Source organism: Cherax quadricarinatus, chromosome 28, assembly GCF_038502225.1.
Source record: "Cherax quadricarinatus isolate ZL_2023a chromosome 28, ASM3850222v1, whole genome shotgun sequence".
Lineage (NCBI taxonomy): Eukaryota > Metazoa > Arthropoda > Malacostraca > Decapoda > Parastacidae > Cherax > Cherax quadricarinatus.
This window is the reverse complement of record NC_091319.1, coordinates 19210254-19234282: the sequence shown is the minus strand read 5'-3', so window position 1 is coordinate 19234282 and position 24029 is coordinate 19210254. Positions and strand designations below refer to the sequence as shown.

Here is a 24029-nt window from a genome sequence, read left to right as displayed (position 1 = left end):
GTACAGCCACATCAGGAGGAAAACAACAGTCAAGGACCAGGTAATCAGACTGAGGAAGGGTGATGAGGAATTCACAAGAAACGACCGGGAGGTATGTCAGGAGCTCAACACAAGATTTAAAGAAGTATTTACAGTGGAAACCAGTAGGACTCCAGGAAATCAGAGCAGGGGGGTGCACTAGCAAGTGCTGGATGAGGTACATATAACCAAGGAGGAGGTGAAGAAGCTGCTATGCGAACTTGACACCTCAAAGGCGGTGGGACCAGACATCTCTCTGTGGGTCCTTAAAGAGGGAGCAGAGACATTGTGTGTACCATTAACAAAGATCTTCAACACATCATTTGAAACTGGGCAACTCCCCGAGGTATGGAAGATGGCAAATGTAGTCCCAATTTTTAAAAAGGGAGACAGACATGAGGCACTAAACTACAGACCTGTATCACTAACGTGTATAGTATGCAAGGTCATGGAGAAGATCATCAGGAGGAGAGTGGTGGAGCACCTGGAAAGAAACAAGTGTATAATTGACAACCAGCATGGTTTCAGGGAGGGAAAATCCTGTGTCACAAACCTATTAGAGTTTTATGACAAGGTGACAGAAGACAAGAGAGAGTGGGGTGGATCGACTGCATTTTTTTTGGACTGCAAGAAGGCCTTCGACACAGTTCCTCACAAGAGGTTACTGGAAAAGCTAGAGGATCAGGCACATAACAGGAAAGGCACTGCAATGGATAAAAGAATACCTTACAGGGAGGCAACAACGAGTCATGGTACGTGACGAGGTGTCAAAGTGGGCGCCTGTGACAAGCGGGGTTCCACAGGGGTCAGTCCTAGGACCTGTGCTGTTCTTGGTATATGTGAATGACATAACGGAAGGGATAGACTCAGAAGTGTCCTTGTTTGCGGACGATGTGAAGTTAATGAGAAGAATCAAATCGGATGAGGATCAGGCAGGACTACAAAGAGACCTGGACAGGCTACAAGCCTGGTCCAGCAACTGGCTCCTTGAGTTTAACCCCGCCAAATGCAAATTCATGAAGATTGGGGAAGGGCAAAGAAGACCGCAGACACAATATAGTTTAGATGGCCAAAGTCTGCAAACCTCACTCAAGGAAAAAGATCTGGGGGTGAGTATAACACCGAGCATATCTCCTGAGGCGTACATCAATCAGATAACTGCTGCAGCATACGGGCGCCTGGCAAACCTACGGATAGCGTTCCGATACCTCAGTAAGGAGTCGTTCAAGACTCTGTATACCATTTACGTCAGGCCCATACTGGAGTATGCAGCACCAGTTTGGAATCCACACCTAGTCAAGCACGTCAAGAAATTAGAGAAATTGCAAAGGTTTGCAACAAGACTAGTCCCAGAGCTACGGGGATTGTCCTACGAAGAAAGGTTGAGGGAAATCGGCCTGACGACACTGGAGGCCAGGAGGGTCAGGGGAGACATGATAACGACATATAAAATACTGCGCGGAATAGACGAGGTGGACAAAGACGGGATGTTCCAGAGATGGGACACAGACACAAGAGGTCACAATTGGAAGTTTGAAGACTCAGATGGATCAAAGGGATGTTAGGAAGTATTTCTTCAGTCATAGAGTAGTCAGGCCGTGGAATAGCCTAGAAAGTGAAGTAGTGGAGGCGGGAACCATACATAGTTTTAAGGCGAGGTATGATAAAGCTCATGGAGCAGGGAGAGAGGACCTAGTAGCAATCAGTGAAGAGGCGGGGCCAGGAGCTATGAATCGACCCCTGCAACCACAAATAGGTGAGTACACACACACACACACACACACACACACACACACACACACACACACACACACACGGTGCGGATATATGAACTTACAAAAATGGGGGCAAATTGTTTGGTATACTTAGACAATTATTGTGGTAATGTAAGTAAGGCAGTGCCAAGGTTGCTACCGCTACAAAGAAACAAATAAAGAAAGTAACGGTACTCGAGAAAGCCCCACCCTTGGTGTGTCAAAAATGTGTCAGAAAACACTCACTAGCAACCAGCACCGCTGCCACCCACATTACCAGCTCGGGTGTGTGTGTCCTCACCTATTTGTGGTTGCAAGGGTCGATTCATAGCTCCTGGCCCCGCATCTTCACTGATCGCTACTAGATCCTTTCTCCCCCTGCTCCATGAGTTTTATCAAACCTCGTCTTAAAACTATGTATAGTTCCTGACTCCTCTACGTCACTTTCTAGGCTATTCGACTTCCAGACAACTTTATGACTAACGAAATACTTCTTAATATCCTTTTGACTCATCGGAGTCTTCAGCTTCCAATTGTGACCCCTTGTTTCTGTGTCCCATCTCTGGAACAGTCTGTCTTTGTCCACCTTGTCAGTTCTTCGTAGTATTTTATATGTTGTTATCATGTCTTCCCTAACCCTCCTGTCCTCCACTGTAGTCAGGCCAATTTCTCTTAACCTTTTTTCGTAGGACAATCCCCTTAGCTCTGGGACTAGTCTTGTTGCAAACTTTTGCACTTACTCTAATTTCTTGACGTGTTTGACTAGGTGCTGATTCCAAACTGGTGCTGCATACTCTAGTATGAGCCTGACGTACACGGTGTACAGAGTCTTGAACGATTCCTTAATGAGGTATCGGAACACTATTCTAAGGTGTGCCAGGGGCCCATATGCTGCAGTAGTTATTTGGTTAATGTGCGCCTCAGATGTGCCCGGTGTTATACTTACCCCAAGTCTCTGGTCTCCTAGACTGTACTCCGTCTGCTTTATTCTTTGCCCTTCCCCAATCTTCATGAATTTGTACTTGGTGGGGTTGAGCTCCAGAAGCCAGTTTTTGGACTAGGCCTGCAGCCTGTCCAGATCCCTTTGTAGTTCTGCCTGGTCCTTGTCCGATTGAATTTTTCTCATCAACTTTACTGCACGTATAAGTTCTGTCAAGCACCTTAACTACTGGGAACGCTTGGAAGCACTTGACTTGTACTCGTTGGAACGCAGGAGGGAGAGATATATCATAATCTACACTTGGAAAATCTTGGAAGGAATGGTCCCAAATCTGCACACAGAAATCACTCCCTACGAAAGTAAAAGACTGGGCAGGCGATGCAAAATGCCGCCAATAAAAAGTAGGGGCGCCATTGGTACACTAAGAGAAAACACCATAAGTGTCCGGGGCCCAAAACTGTTCAACAGCCTCCCATCAAGCATTAGGGGAATTGCCAATAAACCCCTGGCTGCCTTCAAGAGAGAGCTGGACAGATACCTAAAGTCAGTGCCGGATCAGCCGGGCTGTGGCTCGTACGTCGGACTGCGTGCGGCCAGCAGTAACAGCCTAGTTGATCAGGCCCTGATCCATCGGGAGGCCTGGTCATGGACCGGGCCGCGGGGGCGTTGATCCCCGGAATAACCTCCAGGTAACCTCCAGGTAGGTAACATCATCTACAAACAGGGCCACTTCTGAGTTTATTCCTTCCGTCATGTCGTTCACATATACCAGAAACAGCAAATGTGTGCGTGTGTTGATTACACATCTGTGATTACACATCTGCGATTACACATCTGTGATTACATATCTGCGATTACACATTTGTGATTATACATCTGCGATTACACATCTGTGGTTACACAACTGCGACTACACATCTGCGATTACACATCTGTGATTACACATCTTTGGTTGCACAACTGTTATTACACATCTGTGGTTACACATCTGTGTTTGCACATTTACAATTATACCTGTGAATACACATCTGCAATTACACATTGTGACTACACATCTGTGATTACACATCTGGGGTTACACATATGTGACTGCACATTTTGATTACACATCTGGACTTATACATTGTGATTACACATCTGCGCTTACACATCTGCGATTACACATTATGATTACATATCTGCGATTACATATCTGTGATTACACATCTGCGATTACACATTGTGATTTACATATCTGTGATTACACATCTTCGATTACACATTTGTGATTACACATCTGTGATTACATATATGTGATTACACATCTTTGATTACACATCTGCGATTACACATCTATGATTACATATCTGTGATTACACATCTGTGAGTATGCATTGTGATTACACAAATGAATGGTTGTCTAGGGCAATTGGTGTAAATTGCTGGCTAGACAGATACTGCAAGGAACTTGCAATCCCATTCATTGACAACTGGAACAACTTTTATGGCAAACATGATATGTATGCAAGGGATGGGGTTCATCTCTCTGGGGCAGGGGTGGTAGCACTTGCAGACTCGATTGAGAAGGCCATTGGTGAAATGCCTATGATTTTAAACTGATGGAAGATAGAGGTATGGGTGTGTGTGGGAAACAAGCAGGTTGCAACACTAGGGTTGGAAACAGTAAATGTATAAAAGGCATTCAGCATGAAGTTATAAATAAAGACAATAGAACAGGTCAGCAAACAAAGGGGGACAGCAGAGGGCAGCAAGGGACTAGCTCCCTTAAGGTTTACTATACTAATAGCAGGAGTGTTAGAAATAAGATAGATGAGCTAAGATTAATTGCAAGTGCAGGAAACATAGATATTATTGCTATAACAGAGACCTGGCTCAATCTGAAAGATAGAGAGATGCCCTCTGAATGTCACATACAAGGCTATAAATTATTCCACACTGACAGGGTCAACAGGAAAGGTGGTGGAGTAGCGATGTATGTCAGAGACAATTTAAATTGTTGTGTTAGACAAGATATTAAATTAGAAGCGTCAGCCACTGAATCTGTTTGGTTACAGCTTCTCGAGGGCCGAGAAAAACTAATTTTGGGTGTGATTTACAGGGCCCCAAATCTTGATAGGGAGTGCAGTAAACTTCTATGGGACGAAATTCGTAAGGCATCTACATACGAAAATGTTGTGCTAATGGGAGATTTCAACTATAGACAGATTGACTGGAGCAATTTGACAGGAAATTTAGAGTCGGGTGACTTTCTTGATACGATCCAGGATTGTTTTTTAAAACAGTTTGTGACAGAGCCAACTAGGGGAAATAACCTCCTTGACTTGGTTCTTGCCAGTAGGGAAACACTAATTAATAATCTTGAGGTTAATGATGAGCTTGGGGAGAGTGATCACAAATCACTCAGTTTTAACATATCATGGAATTCCCCTAATAATGGCAATCAAGTCTCCGTCCCTGACTTTCGCTTGGCTGATTTCATAGGACTGAAAAATTACTTAGGTGGGCTGAACTGGAATGACCTGACTAGGGGTCAGGTAGGTGGTGATGGTTGCCGATATGATGCTTTCCAGGGCATAGTTCTAGCTGCTCAGTCAAATTATGTTCCAAATAGGGAAATCAGATCAAACAAAAATGATCCTAAATGGATGAACAATAGATTAAAATATCTGATTGGTCAAAAGAGAGGCATATATAGGCAAATCAAAAGAGGAGAGGGGCAATTAAGAAATCGATATATTCAGTTAAAGAGAGAAATAAAAAAGGGAATTAGAAAAGCAAATAGAGATTATGAGGTTAAAGTTGCAAGAGAATCGAAGACTAACCCAAAAGGATTCTTTCAGGTATACAGAAGTAAGATCAGGGACAAGATAGGCCCACTCAAAAGTTCCTCGGGTCAGCTCACTGACAGTGATAAGGAAATGTGTAGAATTTTTAACACATACTTCCTCTCAGTTTTTACACAGGAGGATACCAGCGATATTCCAGTAATGATAAATTATGTAGAACAGGACGATAATAAACTGTGCACTATTAGGGTCACAAGTGACATGGTCCTTAGGCAAATAGATAAATTAAAACCTAACAAATCCCCAGGCCCTGATGAACTGTATGCAAGGGTTCTAAAGGAATGTAAAGAGGAGCTTAGCACACCTTTGGCTAATCTTTTCAACATATCACTACAAACTGGCATGGTGCCAGATAAGTGGAAAATGGCAAATGTGATACCTATTTTCAAAACAGGTGACAGGTCCTTAGCTTCGAACTATAGACCAATAAGCCTAACCTCCATAGTGGGAAAATTTATGGAATCAATAATTGCCGAGGCAGTTCGTAGCCACCTTGAAAAGCATAAATTAATCAACGAATCTCAGCATGGTTTTACAAAGGGGCGTTCCTGCCTTACGAATTTATTAACTTTTTTCACTAAGGTATTTGAGGAGGTAGATCATGGTAATGAATATGATATTGTGTATATGGACTTCAGTAAGGCTTTTGACAGGGTCCCACATCAGAGACTATTGAGGAAAATTAAAGCACATGGAATAGGAGGAGAAATTTTTTCCTGGATAGAGGCATGGTTGACAAATAGGCAGCAGAGAGTTTGCATAAATGGGGAGAAATCAGAGTGGGGAAGCGTCACGAGCGGTGTTCCACAGGGGTCAGTGTTGGGCCCCCTGCTGTTCACAATCTACATAAACGACATAGATGAGGGCATAAAGAGCGACATCGGCAAGTTTGCCGATGACACCAAAATAGGCCGTCGAATTCATTCTGACGAGGACATTCGAGCACTCCAGGAAGATTTGAATAGACTGATGCAGTGGTCGGAGAAGTGGCAGATGCAGTTTAATATAGACAAATGCAAAGTTCTAAATGTTGGACAGGACAATAACCATGCCACATATAAACTAAATAATGTAGATCTTAATATTACGGATTGCGAAAAAGATTTAGGAGTTCTGGTTAGCAGTAATCTGAAACCAAGACAACAGTGCATAAGTGTTCGCAATAAAGCTAATAGAATCCTTGGCTTCATATCAAGAAGCATAAATAATAGGAGTCCTCAGGTTGTTCTTCAACTCTATACATCCTTGGTTAGGCCTCATTTAGATTATGCTGCACAGTTTTGGTCACCGTATTACAGAATGGATATAAATTCTCTGGAAAATGTACAAAGGAGGATGACAAAGATGATCCCATGTATCAGAAACCTTCCCTATGAGGATAGACTAAGGGCCCTGAAACTGCACTCTCTAGAAAGACGTAGAATTAGGGGGGATATGATTGAGGTTTATAAGTGGAAGACAGGAATAAATAAAGGGGATGTAAATAGTGTGCTGAAAATATCTAGCCTAGACAGGACTCGCAGCAATGGTTTTAAGTTGGAAAAATTCAGATTCAGGAGGGATATAGGAAAGTACTGGTTTGGTAATAGAGTTGTGGATGAGTGGAACAAACTCCCAAGTACCGTTATAGAGGCCAGAACGTTGTGTAGCTTTAAAAATAGGTTGGATAAATACATGAGTAGATGTGGGTGGGTGTGAGTTGGACCTGATAGCTTGTGCTAACAGGTCGGTTGCCGTGTTCCTCCCTTAAGTCAATGTGACCTGACCTGACTAGGTTGGGTGCATTGGCTTAAGCCGGTAGGGACTTGGACCTGCCTCGCATGGGCCAGTAGGCCTTCTGCAGTGTTCCTTCGTTCTTATGTTCTTATGTTCTTATGTTCTTATGTTCTTATTTGCGATTATACGCCTGTTATTATAAATCTGTAATCAAACATCTACATTTTTATCAATAAATGGTATTTGGCGATGAATAGTGATACTGTTCTGAGGCGACGTGTATACTATACTGGGTTCTTGATACAGGTAGGATGTCTAGGCTTGCCAGGGAGAGAGAGGGAGAGAGGAGGGACTTGTTGTCTGTAGGCCGTCTGGTGCGGTCGTCAGGACGATGCAGCATCTCACGGACTGAAGCTAGGCCTAAGCCAACGAGATGGCAGCACTGGTATGGCGCGAAATATAAGGGCGACCTAACGCGAAATATAAACTCAACAGGGCATACACTTTTACACATCTGTACACATTTGCTATTACTCGCCTGTTATTATACATCTGTGATTACACACCTGTGATTACATATCTTTGATTACACGTCTGTGATTACACATCTGTGATTACACGTCTGTGATTACACATGTGATTACTCATCTTTGATTGCGCATCTGGGAGCAGCAAGTTTCGCCCTTTCCAGTAATCGATCCCGGGTCCTGTCAATTGTTCACATTTTTTTTCTTTCTGTTAATGGTGACAAGAAATCCTTCTTGTGTATATTCACGTATCATATTTTTATGAAGTGATTTGCGGTCACAGTATCGTATTTTATATCTCCTGCCTGTCTTTCAAATCTATGAAAGCATTTCCAGTTTTTAGTCTAAGGTCAGTTTTTATTATGTGGTTTTTATTAGCTTGTATTTATCTCCCTGTCTCTAATATATATATATATATATAATATATATATATATATATATATATATATATATATATATATATATATATATATATATATATATATATATATATATATAACAAAGTCTTGGCAATTAAGATATAAATAATGCTTAAGTACACCACTTTATCGTAACTCCCTTACAAAAACTAACCTAATCAGTCCACTTACAAACTCATAAACTTACGAATAAACAACAAAACTAGCGTGTGAACAACTGTACTGATGTAATGAGGCTGTTCAGCTGAAGCCTTATTCCCTCTCTATATATAGCGATTCTTTGAGAATGAGGTTGTGACTCAGTGTGGTTAATGACAGAATTGGTGAGTCCGAAAAGTAGGAGGTTCATTGGTTAAGTGGCAGTAATCTTTGATCGCAAAGTCGGAAGCTGCCATAGTGAAGAGCCCTGTTCCACAAGGCACAGTACTAGCACCTATCCTGTTCCTCATCCTCATATCAGACATAGACAGAGATGTAAACCATAGCACTGTATCATCCCTTGCAGACGATACTAGGATCTGCATGAGAGTGTCATCCATTGAGGACACTGCAAATCTCCGAGAAGATATAAACCAAGTTTTCCAATGGGCAACGGAGAACAATATGATGTTCAGTGAAGACAAATTCCAACTACTCCGTTGTGGAAAACTGGAGGAAATAATAACTAGAACTGAGTATATTACAAACTCGAATCACACAGTAGAGCGGAAAAGTAATGTGAAGGACCTTGGAGTGGTAATGTCTGAGGATCTCACCTTCAAGGATCACAATAGTGCCACTATCACATCTGCGAGGAAACTGATATGATGAATAATGAGAACATTCAGGACAAGAGATACCAAGCCTATGATCCTTTTTAAATCGATTGTTCTTTCTAGGCTGGAATACTGCTGTACATTAACATCTCCATTCAAGGCAGGTGAAATTGCAGGTCTAGAGAATGTACAGAGAACCTTTACTGCACATATAAATTCCATCAAACACCTTTACTAGGAACATGACTTAAGAAATCGTAATGACACGATTGCAAACAAACCATACCCCCGGCCGGGATTGAACCCGCGGTCATAGAGTCTCAAAACTCCAGCCCGTCGCGTTAGCCACTAGACCAGCTAGCCACAATAAGATTCATCCAACTAGGTATATTTCTACACCATAGGAAGGTTAGCACAGGCACCTCTGTGACCACAAATGCAAGTTTTTACAGACGAATCTCCAGCTAGCGTGGCCGTGACGAACTCTAGCTCAAGTCCCTTCACTGCCGTCAACATGACTAACCTAACCTTCCTATGGTGTAGAAATATACCTAGTTGGATGAATCTTATTGTGGCTAGCTGGTCTAGTGGCTAACGCGACTGGCTGGAGTTTTGAGACTCTATGACCGCGGGTTCAATCCCGGCCGCGGGTATGATTTACTAGGAACGCTTGGAAGCACTTGACTTGTACTCACTGGAACGAAGGCGAGAGAGATATATTATAATCTACACTTGGAAAATCCTCGAAGGAATGGTCCCGCATCTGCACACAGAAATCACTCCCTACAAAAGTAAAAGACTTGGCAGGCAATGCAACATACCTCCCATTGAAAAGTAGGCGCGCCATTAGTACACTAAGAGAAAACACAGTAGGTGTCCGGGGCCCAAGACTGTTCAACAGCCTCCCACGACCCATAAGAGGAATTACCAATAGACCCCTGGTTGTCTTCAAGAGGGAGCTGGACGGATACCTAAAGCCAGTACCGAATCAGCCGGGCTGTGGTTTGTACGTTGGAATACGTGCGGCCAGCAGTAACAGCCTCGTTGATCAGGCCCTGATCCACCGGGAGACCTGGTCATGGACCGGGCCGCGAGGGCGTTGATCCCTGGAATGATTTCCAGGTAGATGGTAAGAACACTTTCATCAATACCATCATGATCACTGTGACCTGCTGTTGTTACCATCACGGTAGAACACTCATCAATACCATCATGATCACTGTGACCTGCTGCTGTTACCATCACGGTAGAACACTCATCAATACCATCATGATCACTGTGACCTGCTGTTGTTACCATCACGGTAGAACACTCATCAATACCATCATGATCACTGTGACCTGCTGTTGCTACCATCACGGTAGAACACTCAACAATACCATCATGATCACTGTGACCTGCTGTTGCTACCATCACGGTAGAACACTCATCAATACCATCATGATCACTGTGACCTGCTGTTGCTACCATCACGGTAGAACACTCAACAATACCATCATGATCACTGTGACCTGCTGTTGCTACCATCACGGTAGAACATTCATCAATACCATCATGATCACTGTGACCTGCTGTTGTTACCATCACGGTAGAACACTCATCAATACCATCATGATCACTGTGACCTGCTGTTGTTACCATCACGGTAGAACATTCATCAATACCATCATGATCACTGTGACCTGCTGTTGTTACCATCACGGTAGAACACTCATTAATACCATCATGATCACTGTGACCTGCTGTTGTTACCATCACGGTAGAACACTCAATACCATCATGATCACTGTGACCTGCTGTTGCTACCATCACGGTAGAACACTCAACAATACCATCATGATCACTGTGACCTGCTGTTGCTACCATCACGGTAGAACACTCATCAATACCATCATGATCACTGTGACCTGCTGTTGTTACCATCACGGTAGAACATTCATCAATACCATCATGATCACTGTGACCTGCTGTTGTTACCATCACGGTAGAACACTCATCAATACCATCATGATCACTGTGACCTGCTGTTGCTACCATCACGGTAGAATACTCATCAATACCATCATGATCACTGTGACCTGCTGTTGTTACCATCACGGTAGAACACTCATCAATACCATCATGATCACTGTGACCTGCTGTTGTTACCATCACGGTAGAACACTCATCAGTACCATCAATACCAGTGTAGTGTATATAATGTATATATATATAGTGTATATAGTGCATGTAATGAACTCTGTATCAATCTCTTCCATGTGTATAATGCACATTATGTGGCAGACGTTTACATTATAAAATATTAACAGGTCATCACTCTCTTTGCTCATTTTATCTAAATTTTCTGGCAGGTTTAAAATCTCTGTGAATTCTTCCTTTACATAAGATATTGAGATGAGTAGTAATTGATATTTACATAGTTATCCATTCCTTGTCACTTCAAGAGTCGCCTTCCACGAGAAACATATTAGTAATAATAACACTAATAATCTTTATTTTTACAAGTACATGATACAACTTATACAGACCATAGCTGACATCAGTGATATACTATATAGAAAGCCCTTGGTTATACAGAGCATTTCAGGCAAATTAGGTTAATTTTGTCCTCAGGATGCGACCCACACCAGTAGGCTAACACCCAAGTATTATTGTGTAAATTCTTCGATAGGTTATATAAATTATTAAATAGGTTATGTAAATTACGTTATTTGTTGTTCGTTGAATTTTGCAAAAGTTGCGTCAGGCTACTATGCTAGGTTTGGTGAAAAATTAACAGTTCACATATGATATATTTGTATAACTAAATAACTGTTTTTCCTTGGAGGGGGAGGGGATGGCGAGGCTTAGTGTTAGATGGTTAATTAGTTACCAGTTCTTATAGACACTTAGCACGTTAGTTTTGGTTTGTGTTAGGTACCAGATGGCAAAGGCACTTATCGATGGACACTTGGCTTGTTGTGAATGTGTATGTACTCACCTAGTTTTGGTTGCGGGGGTCGATTCACAGCTCCTGGCCCCGCCTCTTCACTTGGCCGCTACCCGGTCACTCTTCCCGCTCCGTGAGCTTTATCATACCTCTTTTTAAAGCTATGTATGGAGCCTGCCTCCACTGTATGTGTGTGTGTGTGTGTGTGTGTGTGTGTGTGTGTGATGAGTTACATTTATTAGGTTGATTGTGATGGTTCTGTTCCTTTTAAGTCTACATTATTTTCCGGAATAAAACAGAGTAGCATAATGCGGCTTAAGATTAAAATTTCGATGAACGAAAAAAAGTGAGTGAAATTTTTATGATTTCTACAAACTTTACAAATTGTTTCCGGAGGTCAAATTCAAAGTAGTATGGGGGAGGGGGGGGACTGTACTTCCCCCTTTTTTAACTAAAGTACTAAGTCACTGGAATTTTAAGTATATAGGAAGCCAACTCATGTAGGAAATAATCTTCATGCCACACAAATTAGAAAAAAAAGTACTCGGAGGTATTTAGATGAGGAATTCAGTTAGTAGTGTATCAAGAACAAAATCACGTATTAGTTTCTATAATGACAGCAATATTAACCTAAAAGAGTTTAAAAATCGGCCCTTTAAGGTTTATTATTTTACCAGTGAATTAAGTATCTTATAAATATTTACCCTGACAAAATAACAGTGCATTTTGTTTTCCAATAAAACACTTATTAACCTGATTTATGCCAGTTAGAAAACTGAAAAGTAACCGGAATAAAAAGGTTATAAAGTACCTTGTAAAGTACCTCGTAAAGTACCTTGTAAAGTACCTTGTAAAGTACCTTGTAAAGTACCTTGTAAAGTACCTTGTAAAGGCTGTGATTTGTTATACATAGGCAACCCTTTCTCATTCACTTAGCTCTTGATGTGCTCTTCACTCTCAGTTTCTCAACACTTCCACTTTTTAAACAAATGTTATTTTTTATTTTAAATTAGGTTAAGTAAATGGTTAATCTACGTTAAGTTACATAAATCTGTCTATATATATATATATATATATATATATATATATATATATATATATATATATATATATATATATATATATATATATATATATATATATATATATATATAATTAAACGACATATAAAGGCCGACCACGATACGTCTGGCAACAAGGTGGCCGAGGAAACACACCTGACGTTCAAATATTAAGGTTAAGATAAAATTTGTTCGTATTTTTAACTTGGAGGAGATAGCCACCCAGGATAACCTAGGGAAGTCAGTGCGTCATCGATGTCTGTCTTATTTCCATTGTGGTTCTTTTGTCCACCTGGATGCGACACACATCAGCCGACTAACACCCAGGTACCTACTTACTGCTAGGTGAACAGGTGCAGCGGGTGTAAGGAAACACCTCCAGTGTTTCCATACATATCGTGGACTGAGCTACAGACAGTGAAGCGATAGCTAGACACTTGGTGGTGTGAAAATGTGCTGCTGTATGGCAGACTGGTAGAGATCACAGTACTAAGATAACTCAACACAACGTCTCTGACATATTCTTAATGTAACTAAGCTAGATTTTAGAATATTCATGCCAAAGATCTCAATATTACCTGAGAAAGAGCAGAAATACATGTATACAGATCAATTCTTCTGAGTTTGTCTCGTGTAGTTTAGTACTGAGCACTGACAAGTGTTCATTACACTTTAGTTACCCATGTGTGTGTGTATATAGTATATATATATATATATATATATATATATATATATATATATATATATATATATATATATATATATATATATATATATATATATATATATATAGGGGCTGTTAATAATATTATTTGCTAGATATTATATAATATGAGATGCTATGAGAATGTATTTGCTTAGGGTTATACACACTGAGAGATATATGTCTCTCCGTGTACATGTATACTGAAAGCTCACTTTAATTCCTATTTTCAAGGTTTATGGTGTCCTTGACTAGGTTATACGTAGCCTTAATGATTCATGTACGTTTTCAACCCAACTAACCAATGTTTGTGTTGCAGGCCGCCGATGCCGCTGGCTTCCGCCCTCTTAGGTAGGTGTTGCAACTGTGTCCTTGTTAGACGGCGCCAGCACCCGGGTATGTAGAAAGCGGGCGTGGGTGTGTAGCTATATAACGTGTAGGCGTAGTGTGTAGCTATGTAACGTGTGGGATTGTGTACCTATATAACGGGTAGGCGTAAATGTGTAGCTAAATAACATATGGGCGTAAGTTTGTAGTTATATAACGTGTGAGTGTGTGTAGTTATATAACGTGTGGGTGTAAGTGTGTAGTTATATAACGTGTGAGTGTAAGTGTGTAGTTATATAACGTGTGGGTGTAAGTGTGTAGTTATATAACGTGTGGGGTAATTGTGTAGTTATATAACGTGTGGGTGTAAGTGTGTAGTTATATAACGTGTGAGTGTAAGTGTGTAGTTATATAACGTGTGGGGTAAGTGTGTAGTTATATAACGTGTGGGTGTAAGTGTGTAGTTATATAACGTGTGGGTGTAAGTGTGTAGTTATGTAGTGTGTGGGTGTAAGTGTGTAGTTATATAACGTGTAGGTGTAAGTGTGTACTTATATAACGTGTGGGTGTAAGTGTGTAGTTATATAACGTGTGGGTGTAAGTGTGTACCTATATAACGTGTAGGTGTAAGTGTGTAGTTATATAACGTGTGGGTGTAAGTGTGTAGTTATATAACGTGTGGGTGTAAGTGTGTAGCTATATAACGTGTGGGTATAAGTGTAGCTATATAACGTGTGGGTGTAAGTGTGTAGCTATATAACGTGTGGGTGTAAGTGTAGCTATATAACGGGTGGGTGTAAGTGTGTAGCTATATAACGTGTGGGTGTAAGTGTGTAGCTATATAACGTGTGGGTGTGTGTAGCTATATAACGTGTGGGTGTAAGTGTGTAGCTATATAACGTGTGGGTGTAAGTGTGTATCTATATAACGTGTGGGTGTAAGTGTGTAGCTATATAACGTGTGGGTGTAAGTGTGTAGCTATATAACGTGTGGGTGTAAGTGTGTAGCTATATAACGTGTGGGTGTAAGTGTGTAGCTATATAACGTGTGGGTGTAAGTGTGTAGCTATATAACGTGTGGGTGTAAGTGTGTAGCTATATAACGTGTGGGTGTAAGTGTGTAGCTATATAACGTGTGGGTGTGTGTACCTATATAACGTGTGGGTGTAAGTGTGTAGCTATATAACGTATGGGTGTAAGTGTGTAGCTATATATCGTGTGGGTGTAAGTGTGTAGCTATATAATGTGTGGGTGTAAGTGTGTAGCTATATATCGTGTGGGTGTATGTGTGTAGCTATATATCGTGTGGGTGTAAGTGTGTAGCTATATAACGTGTGGGTGTAAGTGTGTAGCTATATAACGTGTGGGTGTGTGTGTAGCTATATAACGTGTGGGTGTAAGTGTGTAGCTATATAACGTGTGGGTGTAAGTGTGTAGCTATATAACGTGTGGGTGTAAGTGTGTAGCTATATAACATGTGGGTGTAAGTGTGTAGCTATATAGCATGTGGGTGTAAGTGTGTAGCTATATAACATGTGGGTGTAAGTGTGTAGCTATATAACATGTGGGTGTAAGTGTGTAGCTATATAACATGTGGGTGTAAGTGTGTAGCTATATAACATGTGGGTGTAAGTGTGTAGCTATATAACGTGTGGGTGTAAGTGTGTAGCTATATAACATGTGGGTGTAAGTGTGTAGCTATATAACATGTGGGTGTAAGTGTGTAGCTATATAACATGTGGGTGTAAGTGTGTAGCTATATAATATGTGGGTGTAAGTGTGTAGCTATATAACATGTGGGTGTAAGTGTGTAGCTATATAACATGTGGGTGTAAGTGTGTAGCTATATAACGTGTGGGTGTAAGTGTGTAGCTATATAACATGTGGGTGTAAGTGTGTAGCTATATAACATGTGGGTGTAAGTGTGTAGCTATATAACATGTGGGTGTAAGTGTGTAGCTATATAACATGTGGGTGTAAGTGTGTAGCTATATAATATGTGGGTGTAAGTGTGTAGCTATATAACATGCGGGTGTAAGTGTGTAGCTATATAACATGTGGGTGTAAGTGTGTAGCTATATAACATGTGGGTGTAAGTGTGTAGCTATATAACATGTGGGTGTAAGTGTGTAGCTATATAACATGTGGGTGTAAGTGTGTAGCTATATAACATGTGGGTGTAAGTGTGTAGCTATATAACATGTGGGTGTAAGTGTGTAGCTATATAACATGTGGGTGTAAGTGTGTAGCTATATAACATGTGGGTGTAAGTGTGTAGCTATATAACATGTGGGTGTAAGTGTGTAGCTATATAACATGTGGGTGTAAGTGTGTAGCTATATAACATGTGGGTGTAAGTGTGTAGCTATATAACATGTGGGTGTAAGTGTGTAGCTATATAACATGTGGGTGTAAGTGTGTAGCTATATAACATGTGGGTGTAAGTGTGTAGCTATATAACATGTGGGTGTAAGTGTGTAGGTATATAACATGTGGGTGTAAGTGTGTAGCTATATAACATGTGGGTGTAAGTGTGTAGCTATATAACATGTGGGTGTAAGTGTGTAGCTATATAACATGTGGGTGTAAGTGTGTAGCTATATAACATGTGGGTGTAAGTGTGTAGTTATATAACATGTGGGTGTAAGTGTGTAGCTATATAACATGTGGGTGTGTGTAGCTATATAACATGTGGGTGTAAGTGTGTAGCTATATAACATGTGGGTGTAAGTGTGTAGCTATATAACATGTGGGTGTAAGTGTGTAGCTATATAACATGTGGGTGTAAGTGTGTAGCTATATAACATGTGTGGATGTAAGTGTGTAGCTATATAACATGTGGGTGTAAGTGTGTAGCTATATAACATGTGGGTGTAAGTGTGTAGCTATATAACATGTGGGTGTAAGTGTGTAGCTATATAACATGTGGGTGTAAGTGTGTAGCTATATAACATGTGGGTGTAAGTGTGTAGCTATATAACATGTGGGTTTGCCTTGGATAAACTTGCAACTTTAATTCTGTATTCTTGTATAACGTTTGAGGACTTTACTTGTTTGTTTCTGAAGATATTGACTGGTCTGTTAACATGTTCAGTATGAACATATTGACTGGTCTGTTAACATGTTCAGTATGAACATATTGACTGGTCTGTTAACATGTTCAGTATGAACATATTGACTGGTCTGTTAACATGTTCAGTATTAACATATTGACTGGTCTGTTAACATGTTCAGTATGAACATATTGACTGGTCTGTTAACATGTTCAGTATTAACATATTGACTGGTCTGTTAACATGTTCAGTATGAACATATTGACTGGTGTGTTAACATGTTCAGTATGAACATATTGACTGGTCTGTTAACATGTTCAGTATGAACATATTGACTGGTCTGTTAACATGTTCAGTATGAACATATTGACTGGTCTGTTAACATGTTCAGTATGAACATATTGACTGGTCTGTTAACATGTTCAGTATGAACATATTGACTGGTCTGTTAACATGTTCAGTATTAACATATTGACTGGTCTGTTAACATGTTCAGTATGAACATATTGACTGGTCTGTTAACATGTTCAGTATTAACATATTGACTGGTCTGTTAACATGTTCAGTATGAACATATTGACTGGTGTGTTAACATGTTCAGTATGAACATATTGACTGGTCTGTTAACATGTTCAGTATTAACATATTGACTGGTCTGTTAACATGTTCAGTATGAACATATTGACTGGTCTGTTAACATGTTCAGTATGAACATATTGACTGGTCTGTCGGGTGATTCCTCTTGTGATGTGTTGGTACATGTCTTTGATTATCCAGCAAGATGCGTTTTGCTTTCACCTTTGGCCTAGCTGGGGCCATTTTTGTTTTTTGGTATTTTTTCTCTGGGGAATGTAATTATGTGTTAAATTAATAAATAATTCATGTTAAGCGCTAAACTCATGTCTTTCAATTCAAGACGTAGTGAAGGCTTGATCCCCCGTCTGCTGCAAGACAGACGCACTTCCTGTTTGTACTCACCTATATGTACATAATTTATGTGTTACAGGCAGCTTTTTAATATTTTGAATCATTTCATGTAGGCAGTTTTCTTCTTTGACCTTCAAGATAATTTATTATTCAGATTACCCCAGTCAGTACTGGCTAAATGCTTCTCTAAATCCATTGTAATGCAGAAAACGAAAATCTGAGACTTTAGCGTCGTTCTTAATGGTTTTACTGCCTGGTAATATTAAGAGTGATAGTTTTGTGATCGCTTGATTATTTATCAAGGCAGATTATTCCCTCTAGTTGGCTCAGTCACAAACGGCTTTAAAAAACAATCTTCAGCTACATCTAGGAAGCCTTCATATCCTCATCAAGTAATTACAGGCACTTTGGTTGAATTTAAAATCTCAGTGGATGCCTACATTTTTTTTTTATTTTTGGAGACAGTTTAGCACATCCACAACCAGCTTTCTGCGTCTTTCAAAAAAGAAAAAAAAACTGCGACTAAAAATACTTTTTATATTCCTTCGGTCTTAGATTTTTTTTTTTCGTGCGGCAGTTCAAGTTTTCACTGACCAGGAATACCTTCGTTCCTCTTTCTTTCTTGTTGTTTCTTTCAATGTAAAATAATGTAAATCTGTGTAAATGGCGAGAAGAGAAACACTTTACAGAGCTAACTTTTCTCGGTACAATGTTTTGCTCTAAGTACAAATGATAACCCGCACATACGTTATTTGTATATTGTTCCAGTCACAGCATTGTGCCTTTTGTTTTTTTTATTCATCTTAGGTCTTAATAGAATTTTTTATTAGTTTTTCGTAGCCCAGTCAATCATAATGAGAAACTTAGTCAGATAAGTAAATTTGTTACGTAATTCAAGAAAAATCTCTCAGTAAAGTTCCCCTCAAGAAAGGTTCCTTGATGTTGGTGAGGGGCTCTTGATTTAGGAAATTGGATCTGTGCTCCAGTTCCCCGAATTAAGCCTGAATGCCTTCCACATCCCCCCAGGCGCTGTATAATCCTCCGGGTTTAGCGCTTCCCCCTTGATTATAATAATAATAATAATAATCTCAGTAAAGTTTAAATGAGTGTTGTCATTAGGCTGTATCTCACTGCAACGAAGCTTAACCCAAGATTGTTCTTCTGGTAGTGCATTGCTTATTATACCTTGATAGTCAGTGTAATTCTCAATAAGCACATTACTTCAGTTGCCACTTATAGTGATAACGTTGTTGTTTACGCCGGTCAGGCCACTACAGAGATTCATCCCAGTGATCATGACAAAATTGATGTCTAAGAAACTGAGAGTATCCTCTTGATCTCACGACTGTGTGGGTGTGGGAGGAGGGCGTGTGGGTGTGGGAGTGTCAGTAGTGTTACTGATTACTTGTGTAGTATACTTAGATAATCCCAGCTGTTATAGATAGGCTCCCTGGCTAGCTGTGACGTCACGAGCCCCTCGCATGTGAGCCGCTAGCTAGAGACCTCTCTGAGGCTTCCCCTCAAGACTTTCACATTATACGCCTCCTAGAACATCCTACGTGTGTATTCTTTCACCTACATATCTTTGGCGAACTCCCTACGACAGGAGGAGGGTGTGTAGATGTGGGTGTAGGAAGAGGGTGTGTAGATGTGGGTGTAGGAAGAGGGCGTGTAGATGTGGATGTAGGGGGAGGGTGTGTAGATGTGGATGTAGGAGGAGGGTGTGCAGATGTGGGTGTACGAGGAGGGTGTGCAGATGTGGGTGTAGGAGAAGGGTATGGTAGGAGGATTTGTAGGCGTGGGTGTAAGAGTGTGGGTGTGGGAGGAGGTTGTGTGTGTGTGGGAGGGTGTGTAAGTGTGGGTGTGGGAAGAGGGTTTGTATGTGTGGGTGTGGGAGGAGGGCGGTTAGATGTGTGTAGGCGTGTGGGCGCGGGTGGGTGGCGTGTCCACAGGTGACAGTGGTGCGCTGAGGTGAATAGTTTGGGTACGATGCTCGTCATCCCTACTGCTCTCTCTCTCTCTCTCTCTCTCTCTCTCTCTCTCTCTCTCTCTCTCTCTCTCTCTCTCTCTCTCTCTCTCTCTCTCTCTCTCTCTTTCTCTTTTAGCTTTCGTCTCTATCTCCCTTCCCACTTTCTTTTCTTTTATTTACACAAGTGTTTTACAGTTTTACAGGGTTAGGTTAAGAGTTCCTTCCTTCATTTACAAACTAAGAGTTGTTACCTACTTCAGCTCACCTTTCTTTCCTCTCTTTTTCTTCCTTTTATCATCCGCCTTTCTTCTCTTTGTCTTTGTCTCCGTCTGTCTATCTCTATCTGTCTGTTTCTGTCTGCCTGTCTGTCTGTTTCTCTCTGTCTCTGTCTCTCTCTGTCTCTCTCTGTCTGTCTGTCTGTCTGTCTGTCTGTCTGTCTCTCTCTCTCTCTCTCTCTCTCTCTCTCTCTCTCTCTCTCTCTCTCTCTGTCTCTCTCTCTCTCTCTCTCTCTCTCTCTCTCTCTCTCTCTCTCTCTCTCTCTCTCTCTCTCTCTCTCTCTCTCTCTCTCTCTCTCTCTCTCTCTGTCTCTCTCTCTCTCTCTCTCTCTCTCTCTCTCTCTCTCTCTCTCTCTCTGTCTCTCTCTCTCTCTCTCTCTCTCTCTCTCTCTCTCTCTCTCTCTCTCTCTCTCTCTCTCTCTCTCTCTCTCTCTCTCTCTCTCTCTCTCTCACTGTTGTCCTGCTGGGAGCATCATCTCAGACTACCTATCACGGCAGAAGCGGCCAGACCCTACGGTCCGTCCCTTCAGGAGACCAGAAGCGTCTTGGGAATGTGGCAACTGCAGCGCTCCTCCTCCTCCTCCTCCTCCTCTTCCTCCTCCTCCTCCTCCTCCTCCTCCCCCTCCTCCTCTTCCTCTTCCTCTTCCTCCTCTTCCTATTTCTTCTCCTCCTATTTCTCCTCTTCCTCTTTCTTCTCCTTTTCTTCTTCCTCCTCATCTTACTTTTCTTCCTTCCCCTTCTCTTCCTTCTCCTCTTACTTCTTCTCCTCTTCATTCTCCTCTTACTTCTCCTCCACTTCCTTCTTCTTATCTTTCTCCTCCTGGCATTGTTGAAGATCCACACCAGCAATAATTCCTGGTGGATGGAGGATGGGTGGGTAAACGGGAGAGGAGAGATAAGGTAGTAGTAGTAGTAGTAGTGTAGGAGGCGAGGAGGAGGAGACCTACCTTGGGGGGTTGAGAGTTAGGAATTTGTGGAGACCGTCTCAGGTGACTTGCAACAGCACATTCCTTGTAAGGTCAACTGAACAGCAGGAAGTCAGCGGCACGCGGAGAATCCACCCGGTCTGACCACAGCCGGCCCCGGCTCCTTGCTACCACCACCACCACCACCAGCCCTACCACTACTGCTGCTACTACTACCAGGCCTACCTCTACTGCTGCTACTACTACTAGCCCAACCACTACTGCTGCTACTACTACTATTACCAGCTCTACCACTACTGCTGCTGCTGCTGCTACTACTACTACTACCCTACCACTACTACTGCTACTACTACTACTACCAACCCTACCACTACTGCTGCTACTTCTACTACTTCTACTACTACCAGCCTTACCACTACTGCTGCTACTACTACTACTACCAGCCTTACCACTACTGCTGCTACTACTACTACCAGCCTTACCACTACTACTACTACCAGCCCTACCACTACTGCTGCTGCTACTACTACTACTACTACTACCAGCCCCACCACTACTACTACTACCAGCCCTACCACTACTACTACTACCAGCCCTACCACTACTAATACTACCAGCCCTACCACTACTACAACCAGCCCTATCACCACCCCTACTACTACCAGCCCTGCTACTGCTACTACTATTACCAGCCCTACTACTACTATTACCAGCCCTACTACTACTACCAGCCCTACCACTACTACTACTACCAGCCCTACCACTACTACTACTACCAGCCCTACCACTACTACTACTACTGCCAGCCTTACCACTACTACTACTACTACGACTACCATCCCTACCACCATCCACCCGGTCTGACCCCGGCTCCTTGCTACTACCACCACCATCCCTACCACTACCATGACTACTACCAGCCCTACCACCAACCCTACTACGATTACCAGCCCTACCACTGCTACTACTACCAGCCCTACCACCACAAGCCCTACCTCTACTACCACCACCAGCCCTACCACTACTTCTGCCAACCCTACAAGTACTTCTCCTGCCACCATCCACCCAGTCTGACCACAGCCCCCCCCCCCCGACTCCTCGCTACCACCACTAATCCTGCCACCACTACTACCAGCCCCTCCACCACTACTACCAGCCCCACCATCACTACTATTACTACTTCTACTATTACTAATCTGAAACCAAGACAACAGTGCATAGGTGTTCGCAATAAAGCTAACAGAATCCTTGGCTTCATATCAAGAAGCATGAATAATAGGAGTCCTCAGGTTGTTCTTCAACTCTATCCTTGGTCAGGCCTCATTTAGATTATGCTGCACAGTTCTGGTCACCGTATTACAGAATGGAAAACGTACAAAGGAGTATGACAAAGTTGATCCCATGTATCAGAAATCTTCCCTGTTTACCTGGAGAGAGTTCCGGGGGTCAACGCCCCCGCGGCCCGGTCTGAGACCAGGCCTCCTGAGGATAGACTGAGGGCCCTGAATCTGCACTCTCTAGAAAGGCGTAGAATTAGGGGGGATATGATTGAGGTGTATAAATGGAAAACAGGAATAAATAAAGGGGATGTAAATAGCGTGCTGAAAATATCTAGCCTAGACAGGACTCGCAGCAATGGTTTTAAGTTGGAAAAATTCAGATTCAGGAAGGATATAGGAAAGCACTGGTTTGGTAATAGAGTTGTGGATGAGTGGAACAAACTCCCGAGTACAGTTATTGAGGCTAAAACGTTGTGTAGTTTTAAAAATAGGTTAGATAAATACATGAATTTTCAGAGGGGCATGAAAAACTGATTTTAGGAGTGATATACCGTCCCCCAAACTTAGATAGGGACCAAGGGAGACTACTATGGGAGGAAATTGTCAAGGCCACAAGGCACGATAATGTAGTAATTCTAGGAGACTTTAACTTTAGTCATATTGATTGGAATTTCTTGACTGGGAATTTAGAATCATGCGACTTCTTAGAAGTAGTTCAGGATTGTTTTTTGAAGCAGTTTGTGACAGAGCCTACAAGGGGAAATAACCTGCTTGACTTAGTTCTGGCAAACAATGAATCCCTTGTTAACAATTTAGAAATTTTAGAGGAACTGGGTGCTAGCGACCACAAATCAATTACATTTAGCATTGAATGGAAGTACGATAGTAGCGATAACTCAGTAACAGTCCCAGATTTTCGCTTAGCAGATTACGATGGGCTTAGAGAACACTTATCATCTGTTGACTGGGGTAATGAAGAGAGCTATCAATATGACAGTTTTCTGAACACTGTACATGCTGCTCAAAGAACGTTTATCCCGTATAAAGAAATTAGATCAAATAGAAATGACCCAAAATGGATGAATAATAGGCTCAAATATCTACTAGGGCATAAGAAAGGAATTTATAGGCGTATCAAAAGAGGTGAGGGTCATCTTATGAATCAGTATATTGACATTAAGAGGGACATTAAAAAGGGGATAAGAAAAGCTAAAAGGGACTATGAAATTAAAGTTGCTAGGGATTCTAAAACTAACCCAAAAAGTTTTTTCCAGGTATATAGAACAAAAGTCAGAGATAAGATAGGTACCCTTAAAAATAACTATGGGCATCTTACTGACAAAGAGAATGAAATGTGCTCGATTTTAAATAATTATTTTCTCTCGGTTTTTACACAGGAAGACACTAATAATATTCCAGTAATTAATTTTTATACTGGGCCAGAAGAAGATAAATTATGTAACATCACAGTCACTAGTGAAATGGTTGTGAAGCAGATAGACCGACTGAAGCAAAATAAGTCGCCGGGTCCTGATGAGGTTTTTTCAAGGGTTCTTAAGGAATGCAAAATGGAGCTCTGTGAACCATTAACTAATATTTTTAATT

At 41.5% G+C, this 24029-nt stretch overlaps 1 long non-coding RNA gene across 1 annotated transcript in view; it reads left to right on the top strand.

Moving 5' to 3' along the window:
- Positions 1-24029, top strand: part of LOC138853327 (uncharacterized) — a 970094-nt gene that overhangs the window by 138310 nt on the left and 807755 nt on the right. The window contains exon 2 of the long non-coding RNA XR_011392537.1: positions 13988-14019. This is a non-coding gene — a long non-coding RNA (uncharacterized lncRNA). The remainder of the gene's footprint in view (positions 1-13987; positions 14020-24029) is intronic.